The sequence below is a fragment of the Puma concolor genome, chromosome C1 (genome assembly GCF_028749965.1).
Source record: "Puma concolor isolate L17-30 chromosome C1, mPumCon1.1.hap2, whole genome shotgun sequence".
NCBI lineage: Eukaryota > Metazoa > Chordata > Mammalia > Carnivora > Felidae > Puma > Puma concolor.
This window is the reverse complement of record NC_141674.1, coordinates 80,349,751-80,363,475: the sequence shown is the minus strand read 5'-3', so window position 1 is coordinate 80,363,475 and position 13,725 is coordinate 80,349,751. Positions and strand designations below refer to the sequence as shown.

The window sequence follows — 13,725 nt, the reverse complement described above, 5'->3', positions numbered from 1 at the left end:
TTTTTATTTATTTTTGGGACAGAGAGAGACAGAGCATGAACGGGGGAGGGGCAGAGAGAGAGGGAGACACAGAATCAGAAACAGGCTCCAGGCTCCGAGCCATCAGCCCAGAGCCTGACGCGGGGCTCGAACTCACGGACCGCGAGATCGTGACCTGGTTGAAGTCGGACACCTAACCGACTGCGCCACCCAGGCGCCCCCGAAATGTAGAAGTTTAAAAAAAAAAAAGTTACTAGCAGGGCTGCATTAACTAAAGTCTGTAGAGAGGTCTTTAGGCAGAAGGAAAGTGATCCTAAGTAGAAATACAGAAATGGAAAGAAGATTTTTACAAAAAGTGAATGCGAGTGAATTTTGACTGTTACAAAACAATACTGGCAATGTGAAGTTTAAAAATTTTGTAGAGTTAGAATACATGGTAACAATAATATGGAAAAGGTGGAAAACATGGAAGAATAAAGTTCTGGTATCATCAAGGAAGTGGTAAATACAATAATTTGTATTATATTTAACCCAAATGTGTATCATAACATCAAAAAGAGTAATCCGAAAGAAGACAAGACAGAAAAAAAAAAAAAGGTAAATGAAACAGTGGGTCAGATAGAAAACAAGTAGTTGGATAGTAGGTATAAAATCACCTAAATCAGTAATTACATTAAATGAAAATGGATCAAATACTTCAAGTAATAAGCTAATGTCAGATTGGGGAAGAAAACAAAGCCTACGTACGTATTTCTGATTTACAAGACACACATATTAAGTAAAGGTGCATAGAAAGTACAAGGATGGCAGAAAATCAACCATGTAACAGCTAATGAAAAAACAGGTGTAGCTACAGTAATGTTAGATAAAACAGATTGAAGTCGGGAAGCATTACTGGAGAGGAAGAGGGATATTCTGAAATGGTAAGCCAGTTTACCAGGAAGATTTCACAATTGTAAATAACATTATTTCAGATTTATAAGGCAAAAAATAGACAACTAAAAAGAAAAATGGACAATCCACAATCATAAAGTATGTTACTTTAACATACCTGTAAACAAACAGACAAACAAGTAGGAAAAATAATAGATCTGAAGAACAGTTAACAAACTTGATGTGATTGATATATAGAAAATACTGCCAACAATGACAATGTTTTACTTAAAACCATATTTAAAATTTATCAAAACTGACAATAAGCAGGCCATAAAGGAAGCCCCAAAACATTTCAGAGGATCAAAATAATTGAAAATATGCTCTGAATTCAGGGAAATGATGCTCGAAATCAGTAACAAAAGATCACTAGAAAATTCTCAGGTGCCTGGAAATTAAACAGAACACACTTCTAAATAATCCATGGAACGAAGAAGAAATAACAGGCTTTAGAAAATATTTTAAGCTGAATGATAAAGAAGATGTGCCATATCAAAAGTTGTGGGCTACAGCTAACAATGCTTGGAGAGAAATGTATAGCCTTAACTATATTTACTAGAAAAGTTGAAAGACTAAAATCATTTACACTTCGTCTCAAGAAGCAAGAAGAGTAAAACAAAGAATGCAGAAAGAAGAAAACAAAAATCAGAAATCGGTGAAATAGAAAACGAAGCTAAGGGCACTTGGGTGGCTCAGTCAATTAAGTGTCTAATTCTTGGCTTCAGGTCATGATCTCACAGTTCCTGAGATGGAGCCCCACATTGGGCTCTGCACTGATTGAATGGAGACTGGGATTCTCTCTCTGCCCCTCCCCCATTCTCTGCCCCCCCACTGTCCCTCAAAATAAATAAACTTTTTTTTTAAAAAGTTAAACAAAAACAAGCTAAAAGCTTGTTCTTTGAAAAGTTTAAGAGAACTGACATACCCCCATTAAGACATCAATAAAAAAAGAGAAAAAGTAACATCAGGAATGAAAAATACATTATCATTGGAGACTACACCAACAATGAAAAGATGTGATGATAAAATGAACATTTAACATCAATTTTAAAATGTGAATAAGGACAAATACCTCAAAAAATTAAACTGACAACACAAATGGAAAATCTGGAGAGTGTCTTCTGTTAGTGGAAGTTGAATCAGTTATTCAAGTCTTTCCACAAAGACAATATAAAGCCTTTTCAGTGAGCTCTTTCAAACATTTAAGGAAGAAATTACCTTAATTCTAAACAAATTCTTCCAATAAATAGAAAAATGGAATATTTCCCAACTAACTCCATCCTAATCATGATACCAAAACATGACAAAGGCATCATGATGTATAATAAGGGACCCTGAAATGGATATGAAAGATAATATCTCACTACCAAGTGACATTAATTCTCAATGTATGCAAATGTGGCTTAACACTTGAGAAACCAATGTACTCTGCCACGTTAATTTTTATAAAGGGAGAAAAATAGTTATCTCAACTGATACAAATTGGAAAAAGGATTTGATGAAATTTAACAACCATTTATAAAAAATTCTTAGCAAACTATGAATAGAACTTCTGTAAACTGCTATACAGTCTACTAGCAGACATATCTGGTGGTAAAATACTGAAAGTTTTGCCCTTGAGAGCAGGAATGACACAAGGATTCCCATAATCACTTCTTCTATTCAACATTGTACTAAGGTTCTTGCCATATATAATAAGGCAAGAAAAGAAAATGAATGGCATAAAGACTAAAAAGGAAGAAATAAAATAGTCATTTGTTTGCAGATACTATGTACATAGAAAATCCAAATGAATTTACCGACTATTAGAATTAGTAGGTGAATTTAACAAACTTCTTACAAGTACAGTACTCAAAAGTCACTTATATTTATAAATCAATACCAAATAGAAAATGGACTTTATGAAGTGATATCATTTAAAATAACACTCAAAACATCCAAGAGCTAAGAAGTCTAAGGGGAGATGTGTAGAGATATTTATTTCTATACTGAAATACACAAACTATTTTTTATATGAAGAACCAAACAAATAGAAAGATATTCCATTTTTGTGGGTTGGAAGATTCAAAAATATGGAGATAGTAGTTCTCACCAAACTGGTGTAGACAGTCAACCCAGTCTTACTGATTCTTGTTAATTTTTACAGATGTGCTTTAAGGTACGTTAACATAGGCGGTCTTATGATCCTCAGAGGCAGAATAGGTGTTCTGAACTTTCCTTTAGTGGCCTCAAAGAAGATAAATGCCCAGAGGTAATATGGCTAGCAAGAGAAGAAGGTAGAAGAACCCACAAGCTTCTTTTTTTGACCTTTTTCTTTCTCCTCCACTCTCCCACCAGACTGCTGCAGTCTTGTTCTTCCTGGCTGTGTTCCGTCCTCCTAGGACCCCAGGCTGCATAAGGTACAGTCTAGGATTTAACCTACCTCAAAGTCCACAGCTGAGTTTGTGTGTGCGTGCACGCTATATATTACAGAAATTTTATTCATTTAAATAAATCCCTTGAATTTAAACTTAGAAAAACCTCTCCACGCAGCACTGGGGCTTATAGGCTGACTGTTAGCAACTACTTTGGGTCCCACTCTAAACCAAGTGCTATTTGAGGGACCCCCTGGAAATGTGGGCCCTAAACATTTAACTGAATATTTATAATTAGCTTTGTAGAAAACAAAGTGTTTCTAGCTATTACCAGAAATTAAGACCCATTCTAGAACAAGCCCTAAATTATTTAGGATCCTGTAAAGACTTCATGTAATAAAGACAAAAATCTCCTAACATGACAGAGTTGAGTGGGTTATGTTAGTTGCAAATTCTTTTGGTTAGCCATTGAATAAGTCTTTTCTTTCCTCACTACTTCCCTTTGTTTAAACTAAATCTAATTTCAAAGGGAATTCTTTAAAGCCTATAATCTTATTTGGGCTAAGCTATTATCTGAAAACGTTCCTCGTAAAATAATGTTCCCAGAGCTGTTCAGGGTTTCCCCGATGTTAGCCAACTCCATTGAAATCATATAGAAGTCGTGACTGGCCAAATATTTGAGGTATGATATGTGATCATTAAATGTATAGTTTTAAAACATTTTAGACATAACACTTGTTGGTAGTGGGGATGGACCACTGGGGACACACTGGCCTGGGAATGAGGAAACCCGGGGACATGACAGCCGTCCTCACATACTGGAGTGTGAAGAGATTACAGGGACACGGCTTGTCTGCTCCTTTAGGGAGAACTGTGACCAGAGGCTGGGATTCATAGGTGGACAGACTGCTGCTCAAAAATGTCAGGAAGCCATTTTACAGTTAGAATAGTTCTAAATGGAACATGTGACCCCATGATTTCTCAGTCGGTGAGAACACATTCAAAACAAAGACTAGATGACCGCATATCTCTTAAACATATTTCGAAAGGAATCTTTTGGAGGGGAAGATGTTGGTTTAAATCATCTCTCAGCCCTAAGATCGTTAAGGCCTTGAGGTGAGTGAAATCTTCCTCTTAGATATCGCCCTCTTTGTAATATCAGCAGGGAGCAGATAAACCTCGTTACCTAGTCCACACAGCATCCTTTGCTGACTGACATGGCTTGTGTCCTGTGCTCTCACCTCCCTGCCAGAGATCTTTATTCCTGTTTCCTGTTCTCCCATTCCTGGGCAACATGAATGTGATCTCACTGTTGCTGTATTCATAGATATTTGTTTATTTTATTTTTAGAATTGTATTTATTTATTTTTTAATGTTTATTTTTGAGAGAGAGACAGAGTGAGAGTGGGAGAGGAACAGAGAGAGAGGAAGACACAGAATCTGAAGCAGGCTCCAGGCTCTGAGCTGATAGCATAGAGCCCGATGCAGGGCTCGAACTCACAGACCATGAGATCATGACCTGAGCTGAAGTCGGGAGCTCAACCAATTGAGCCACCCAGGCACCCCTAGAATTTTATAATATACATTAGATATTACTGTAAAAGATATTCCATTTTTCAAAGGAGTTTCTCCTATTTCCCTGTTCTATTTTCCTTAGAGCAATAAGCAATAATTACTACTCTCGTAAGTAAGCTGCTCGGTTGTATTGGACAGTAATTATATCTTTATGTTTTAAGGCTTATCACCCCAACCCCCCTTTCCTTTCACTGCACAGTTTCACTGCACCATTTCATAGTAAAATTGTACTCTGCTCAAATTCAAAGAGCCTGAACAAAAGCTAGAGGCCCAAGGATTTGGGGGTACTGATTTAGGAGCAGGGTCTACTGGCACAAACCTTCTAATTATTCATAACTACAAAAATAGCAATGAAAGCTACTTTAATGAAAAAGGAACTCGGGAATGAGATCATTAAATATAACTAAACACATCTTAAATATAAATGTCATGTATTTCCTGATTAGTGTCAGGTACATATCTAAGCTATCTATCCCGAATTCTGGTCTCAGAGAAAAAGGTCAGAGACCATTATAAGCAAGGTGCTTCACCTTGGCAGGTCCATTGAAAACAATGAGATCTTTTGGAACAATCATTTCAGTCTTTTTTTTTTTTTTTTTTACCAGAGATTTCCATTGGTCCTTTTCTTGGTAATCCATTTATGTCTGCACCCTTATAGTCTACTTTGCCTTTGTTTTTATCACGGGACTCTCAAAGAACTTTTTTAGGCCACATAGGACTAACAAAAGGGGACATCAGAGGATATGTGTATTGCTGCAGGAATTTTTTGTAGATTCAGAGAAGAAATGGAATGACAAGGCTACCGATGCACATTATCCTCCCAGGCTTGAGGTCCTGATCAGTGACCACCAGGCACAAGTGGAAATGTCGGCACCTCCGGAGAGAGAAAGATTTTTGTGTATTTTAGACAGCTGTAGGTCACATTGTATACATTTCTTTGTAATTCAATTCAACAAGCATTTAATGACAATTTACCATGTGCCATCCACTATACCAGATAATGCAGACAAAATAGAAGTTAAAAAATACTCCCTGTCTTTGTGAAGCTGACAACCTATTACTGTCAGAAGCTGGCCCTCAGGGAGTTCTAGTTTACATTTAGAAAAGTCCGGTTTGGCTAAATACCTTTTTTTTTTCCAGGAATGATAGCAGAATTTTCCTGTATACAAAGTTTGAGGATACAAGCAAATGTTTATATTGAAACTAAAATAGTATGACTCGTATTTTTCCAAAAAGCAGATAATTTGAAAAATAGCCATTTATTGTATCTAGATACAAAAGGCATCAGAATTAATTATAGCCCTGGTTTGTACAAATATGGGTTGATAATGTGTCAATCAAATGTTACAAGTACAGGTATTAAAATGGCCAGTAAAACTAATTTATCTAATATGTACTGGCATAGTACTAAAATTACAGACTGGAAATTCTGCCATGAATCAATGACAACTAAGGTATGTGTTGTGTAAAGTGAGAATTCTTTACAACTTCTGGTCCCACAGTTAAGTATATTAGTCTAACTGCTCAAAAGGGGTCAAACTAGACTTCTGAAATTTATAGAGTTTTTATGTTGTTCCTAAATGGTTTTGGCTATGGTCTGTCTAACTCATTATGCACATACATATATATGTATATTTTTTATTTCTTTAAAATATACCACTTTATTCACTGTTTTTCTCTGTATGACAATTTTTTTAGTTGCAGGACTTCATAGCTGCGATGGCAAAGTCTCCACTGTTAACTGCTAGTTTATACTAGCACTGTTTATACACTAGTAGAGCTAAATTCCAATATATATTTGAAAGTAGAACCCTACATGTTAAATTTGGTCTGCTTGCTATCTGCTTGCTGATAGTATCAATAATCACAGGGTCTAAAAAGCATGGCAATAAAAAACAGAAAATTTCTGCTGGCTTTATTCTGGGTACTGCACTAGATACTTAATTCTATTTATTTTACCTCATATAAGAATGCCGTGATATAAAAAAGATAGAATTAGCTTCATTAAACACATAGTCCAGCAGGCCAAGATCAGTGTCACAGCATACCCCATATCATACTCCTAGTGAATTGTTCAGTCAGGATTTGAAGCCAGTCTGATGCCTGTATCTGTGCTTATTTCATTATCCTATTATTTAGGGCTCCCAATTATGACTAGTAATTTTTTTTTCTTTTTTTTTTTTTTTTGCTTAGAAAACACATTCATTTTTCATTGTGCCTGGGAACTCCAAGATCAAGGTGTCGGCAGATTCAATGTCTGATGAGAACCCTCTTCCTGGTCTCCAGTCTGCCATTTTATTACTGTACCTTCAGATGGTAGAAAGAGAAATGTCATTTTTCAAGTGCTTATTATATAGCAGATAATTCTGAACACTTTTCATGATTACATCATTTAGGCCACACATCATCATAGATCCAATTATGATTTTTTTTTTCTTGGTAGATGAAGACAGGGACAGTGACATTGCCTTGCCCAGTGCAAAAGCAGTAGAGCTGAGCTAAACCCAGCACGTGGGCCTCAGAGTATGCACTCTTACCCATTACACGATAAGTTTGTCCCTCGGAACTTAAGGAACATATTTTAGTTGGTGCCCATAGCCCGACCACAACCGCTCAGTTCCCTTAGAGTGGTCCTTAAATGTGGGGAAGGACCTGGGAAAGAAACACGAGACAGCATTGCCCTGGAAGCCCAGGGGAGACAGGTCAGTGGTGTCAGGTAAGGAGGAAGGTCAGCTGAGATGAAGACTGACCAGTGATTCTGATGGCCTCCTGTCTGCAAAGCTCTGCCTAAGAGATGTGGGGGGAGGGCCCGGCAACGGGAAAGGACTGCCTGCTGTGCTCAGGGCAGCTGAAGTTCAAAGCCAGAATGGTGCCGAGGCACAGACTTGTTTGATGTTTTCCAGCAATAAAGAGGAGCCATGAGCAGAGGGCTGGAATTTTCCAGGAATGGGAATTTTTCGGGGGAGACACTGCAAAAAAGGACGAGGTTTGAAGGAGCTGAGCATTCTAGTTTGAGAAAACGTGGGCCACGGGTCCAGACTGTAGGAGAGAGAAGAAAGTAAGCCTGGGGGTAAACAGTAAATGGGGAGAATGGTGTTGTCTTTACCAAAAACAGAACAATTCAACCTTAATGGGACAGGACGAATGTTATAGTGCATTTATTAGTTGATCAGATAAGAAGGGGCATCTAAGGCATCTAATAGGATATGTTCTCACTGTGGGTTGAATGTAACTGAAAACAGCAAATTGAGTGAGTTGGCAAAAGCCTTGGGATTCAGGGCACACCTGCGTTTGGTTGTTGTGTAAATTGGTGTAGCTTTTCTGAGGTTTATTTATCAATATATGCCTGTTAAAATCATGACAACTCTTTGATCCACCAATTTCACTCCTATGAATTTGTCTTGTGGAAATATTTGCTGAAATTTTCATAAAAGTAATTTCATAGAACCGTTTTTTTTTAACTAAGTGTGTTTAAGAAAAACAAAACAAAAACTGTGTTTTGTAGTTGTTTATTACATTAACTTAAATACACATTAAAAATAAATAAATACACACTCATATATAACTTTACTATTTCATTCAAAGTATAGCTTTGATCTTTTAATATAATTTTGGGGATAGGTATTTCTAGTGAGTAGCTAACAGTTTTTCTCTAAAGCAGAAAAGAATATTCACTAATACCTATGCATCTTGTACACTGAGAATAACTTGTTTAAAAAAAATATATAATTTCTCTATTATTCTGAGAGTGAGTCCATCTGTCAATTGGGCTTTTTTATCAAGGGATACCCAAGTTTGATTTAGATATATGAAGTGACAACCCTTTTCCTTTCTTTTCTCTTCCTTTTTTTTTTTCTTTAGGACATTATATACCTGTTTGCAGACAAGAACTCAAAATGAAAAATGCCTGAAAAACCCCTAATCAGCTTCCTCTTCTTTTTAAAGTTTATTTCTTTATTTTGAGAGAAAGAGAGAGAGAGAGAGAGAGAGAGAGAGAGAGAGCTGAAGCATGAGAGGGGCAGAGAGAGAGAGAGGGAAACAGAGAATCTTAAGTAGGCTCTATGCCATCAACACAGAGCCCCAAGCGGGGATTGATCCCACAAACCATGAGATCATGACCTGAGCCAAAATCAAGAGTTAGTTGCTTGTTTAGTTATTTATTTTAAGAGAGAGAGAGAGAGAGAAGAAATAAGAAATGTAAATTAAGAACAGTTTTTCAGGTCTTCTATAGAATCTGGAATATCACCATTTTGCCCCTGGTGAAACCATCCAATGAGGTTAAGTAATTTAGTTTTATCAGGATGTGAACCCAAGCAAATCTGATTTCTAAGACTGTGGTAGTTCTATCCCATAATGAAGTATATATTACAAGAAATGTTGATCATAATAAATAGCTAAAATAAACAGATTTTATTAGGTCAGGTACTGTTTTACGTACTTTGCCTCTACCTCTCAACAAACTCTAGTGAGCTCTTTATTGATTTATGAGGTTATACATCTGTGAATTCAGTCAAACTTGGCTATTAATTAAATGCCCTTCAAGTTGGGTTTGTAAAAAATTAATTGACATTCATTCCTTTTTAAAGAAAACAACAGGTTTTTGGCCTGGGACCAAGATGTTCTTTAAAAAAAAACAGTAAATATCTAGATCTTGCTCAACTTCAAATTCTTTCCGAATTTGTGCTTTCAGAGCACTGAGAACATTGCAGCCAAAACAAGCAGTGACATTCTGTACACCTCTTGAGTGACATCATTACATTTTATGTTTTGAAGCTTATAAATACAAAATGCCGATTTAAAATTTTTTAAATTCCATTGATTATTTTGTTTCCATAAAATGCCCTCTTTTAATCTATTTTCAATAAGGCACAGCTGTCAAACTAATAAGTAAAATCAGGAAGAAGCAATTTTACCCTCTAGAATGGAACTAAGTGCTGATTTATAGAAATAATGTTTCTGACTACAGTGGTTTAAAAAAAAAAAGTCTCCAATATAAATTATGTACTTGTAAAAAGAGATGACAGGATTTTTTTTAATAGTTGTCTCCTGGTAAACATAAGCTTCTGTCCTCCAAATGACAATTGACAGCTTCATTTTCAAATATTTTATGTAATAGCCATGGGCTAACAACTGTGTTTATATATATATATATATATATATATATATATATATATATATATATGTGTGTGTGTGTGTGTGTGTGTGTGTGTGTGTATACATATATATATATATATATATATATATATATATATATGTTTATTTATTTTAAGAGAAAAAGAGCATAAGCAGTGGAGGGACAGAGAGAGGGGGAGAGAGAGAATCACACATGGGGCTCAGTCCCATGAACTGTGAGATCATGACCTGAGGTGAAATCAAGAGTTAGATGCTTAACTGAGTGAGCCACCCAGGCATCCCTATATATTTTTATACCAGAATCATAGTATTTATCAGTGATGGTCATCTGGATTGCATAAAGAAGATGCACCTAAGCCTGTTTCTGAATCATGTGGTTTAGTTAAATCTCATTAGTTGGATTTTAAAATATGTTGATAGTTTCTTTCAGCACTTAGTCTTTGACATATATAAATTTTAAATTTCCAGTCAAATTCAGTGCTGACAACATAAATATTTTATGTAATGGTGGAAAAAATCCAGAACTGGATTACAGATTTAAAAAATCAAAGTGTATACACAACAAAGCAGAAATATTGGGAGAGGGATGGACTCCTAGTGTTTCAAAGCCATCAAACCTTATTCTGAATAGTATGACTTCTGTGAATCTCACATTCACAAATGAGATTAACTGTATTTTTTTATTGTAAAGGGACACATAATTGTGAACAACTGAAATATTGGCATAAAACAAATACAATACAGTTTTAAGCTTTTTCACAATTAAATAAAACATTTAAACTTTGTTACATATTTATAATACATCAATTATATATAGTATATATAATAAATAATTATAGATCTTTATGTGTGAACGATGCACAAATTGTCAACCAGTACAGAGATCAGATTAAGTTTGTTTCTGAATAGTTGAGTACGTCACGTTAGAGTATGATATATGGTTTAAATCAGAATGAAAAAGCTATGGCCCACAGAGCACATCTGGTCTGCCACCTGTTTTCATAAATAAAGTTTTATTAGAACATAGCCATGCCATCCATTTACCTAGTGTCTGTAGCTGCAAAGTCAGAGTTGAGTAGTTAGGACAGAGACCCTATGGTCTGCAAAGCCTAAAATATTTCCTATCTGTCCCTTTACAGAAAAAAGTTTGCTGATCCCTGAATTTGATGAATGAGTCCGACTATGAGTCGACTATTTCACCTGCTATTCTAGTAAGTGTTGTTTGTGCCTATAGGAATTCCCTCTTCCGGCTTTTGACTAATGTGTTTAAAAGATAGCCAAGATAGTCTAAATGTCCACATTAGTCCATTCATATCATATTTACTTGTTGATTTTTTTATGACCTTCTTAGAGCTAATATATATATATATATATATATATATATATAGTATATATAGTATAGTATATATAGTATAGTATATATAGTATACATATATACACTCATTTTCAAAACCTATTTCAAAGACTCGTGTCTCCTCTGAAATCATGGCCTCAGATATTTTTCAAGACGGTGAGCCATACATTTGGTTTTCAACATTTTGAATCACACTTCCTTTGGTTATGAAATGAAATACATTTCATGGGAAGTTATATTATGGTTCTAAATGGCACTAAGAACTAGAGGGAAATGAATAGCCCACCCTCTTTGCCCTGGAGTTTTGCCTTTAGTCCTTACTATATGAAATATAAATCACATTACTTAAGGAAGCCTAAATAGAAAATCATGGTACCTAACAATTATTGAGACTCCATTATGTGCCAGGTACTGCTAGGTACTCTATATACATTCTCTCATTATATCCACATAAGCAGAAGAAACAGGTTGGTGAGTTTCTCCATTTTACAAATGAGGAAACTAAGTCTTAATTAAGACACTTGCCCATAATCACAGAACCCGTAATCAACAGAACCAAGACTCACACATAGAATGGTCAGATTACTAAATCAGGGCCCTTAATCTCACTATTAAGTAATAGGTGTGAGTATTTTTGCACTTTAATATACTTTCACATGTCCTTTAACATGTTAATATAACCAACCCAGAGAATATAATGGAATTACTCAGTAAATTGACATCTTTGTGTCCTCTCACTGGCAAATGTCAATGGGAGAACTGTTCCTTGCTCTCATTCCTTCTTTCTTGCCTCATTTTCCTGTCCATTCCCAACACCCTACCTGTATAATCTGAGACAAGCAAGGAAATCCTGCCTTCAGGGTCCCTGGAGTCTCATCCTATTTTTAATCCTCAGCCTGTTGACACTCACCAGCTTCTGAAGGCCATTAAACAAGAAGAGTTGCTACTTTTTCTATTGTGGAAATCACTAACTGGAAGGTGACATTACAAATGGGCAGGGAAATTTGCCTGAGGGAAAAGAGCAGTAGTATTGAGCTAAAAGGCCTACTGACTACCAGAAGTCCTCATGGTTAGTGAACTGTGTAGGTGCATGAAAATGGTACCTGAGGAGTTGGGGAATTCTAGGTAATCTGGCTTCATAACTTCAAGTGTTAATTACAAAGATGAAAGGGCATTTGAAGATGGTTCTTACCGTGCACATTTGGGCAATAAATATTTAGGAATGCGGAGATGAACAAAGTGTGTTTCCTGTGGTGAATTTTTGATCTAGAGACCTCAAAAGCAAACAGAATAAGACCCTCTCTTCCTTAAATCATTTACTTGAAAAATGGTACGATGGCTTCCTTAGGCCCAGCCAGTATAATGCCTGTTACATTTGTAAACTCTGGAGGGTCCTGTAACATAAAATCTATTCTTGTAATTGTATTTGGGGATGGAGTGGAGTAGTAACCCAATGTCTGCATCACACTTAATGGATGAACAACACCAGAGGCAAACTGATCTAGAGAAACATAGAATGCTGATCGCTACTGCTATTTAACTACTATTGAACATTGTACTGGAAATATCAGCTAATATAATTAAGCAAGAGAAAGAATGTAGAGGTAAAAAACTTGGAAAGGACAAGATAAAATGATCACTATTTGTAGATGAAATATAATTGTAAGCCTACAACCTCAAAGAGAATCACCAACAAAGTACAAAGAGTAGGAGAATCCAGCAAGATGATCGGGGACAGGGAAAGGATTCTAAGTTAATGAGTAGCACCTAACAGCTCTCTTGAACGAGTATCACTGACCCACCTGTTGATAATTGCCGCCGGTAAGGGGTAACCGCACGATTGATTGTTTTATTTAGATTTTCTGATTGAAAAACAAAATGTGTTACCCTCCCAACTGTGAAAATTCTTTTCAAGTCCATGTCCACAAATTACCCAACAGAATCTTCCTGAGCCAATACAGAGAATAAGGTAAGCTAATTAAACATTTTTCCTAAGCAGCCTATTAAACAAAAATCTCAATGGAAGTTTTGGCATGTTTATCATCTGAGGGCCACCTCCATTTGTTCCTTCCCCTGCAATAGTGGTGGTCCCACCAGAGATTTGTCCACTTATGTGAATTGGGTCTTTTGAGCATTTTTCCAAGAAAAGGTAACTTTCCAGGCAGGTTTGTTGTAGCTATTTCAATAATCATTGTGCATATGTCTCCTGTAATAATACTTAAAATCAGATGATGCTGACCCAGTTAGAGCTAAGGATTAAAGAAATCTGCTTAGAAGTGAATTGAGTCCACTAGAGCAACTGCCAAGAGAAATGCATTCCGCAGAATGCCCTTCAGAGAACCTCTCATTAGCCAGACTGCAAAGCTTTGATTTCTTTTCACTTGCTATACGACTGCC

The 13,725-nt window shown here is 36.1% G+C and overlaps 1 long non-coding RNA gene and 1 pseudogene across 1 annotated transcript; one reads left to right on the top strand and one right to left on the bottom strand.

Moving 5' to 3' along the window:
* The first annotated feature begins 207 nt into the window (after positions 1–207).
* On the top strand, positions 208–13,394 carry LOC147578181 (uncharacterized). The gene is made up of 3 exons (XR_015254886.1): positions 208–3,311; positions 11,114–11,185; positions 13,186–13,394. It is a non-coding gene; the product is annotated as an uncharacterized LOC147578181 (long non-coding RNA).
* On the bottom strand, positions 5,418–5,654 carry LOC147578182 (UPF0729 protein C18orf32 homolog pseudogene; annotated as a pseudogene).
* Positions 13,395–13,725: the final 331 nt, after the last annotated feature.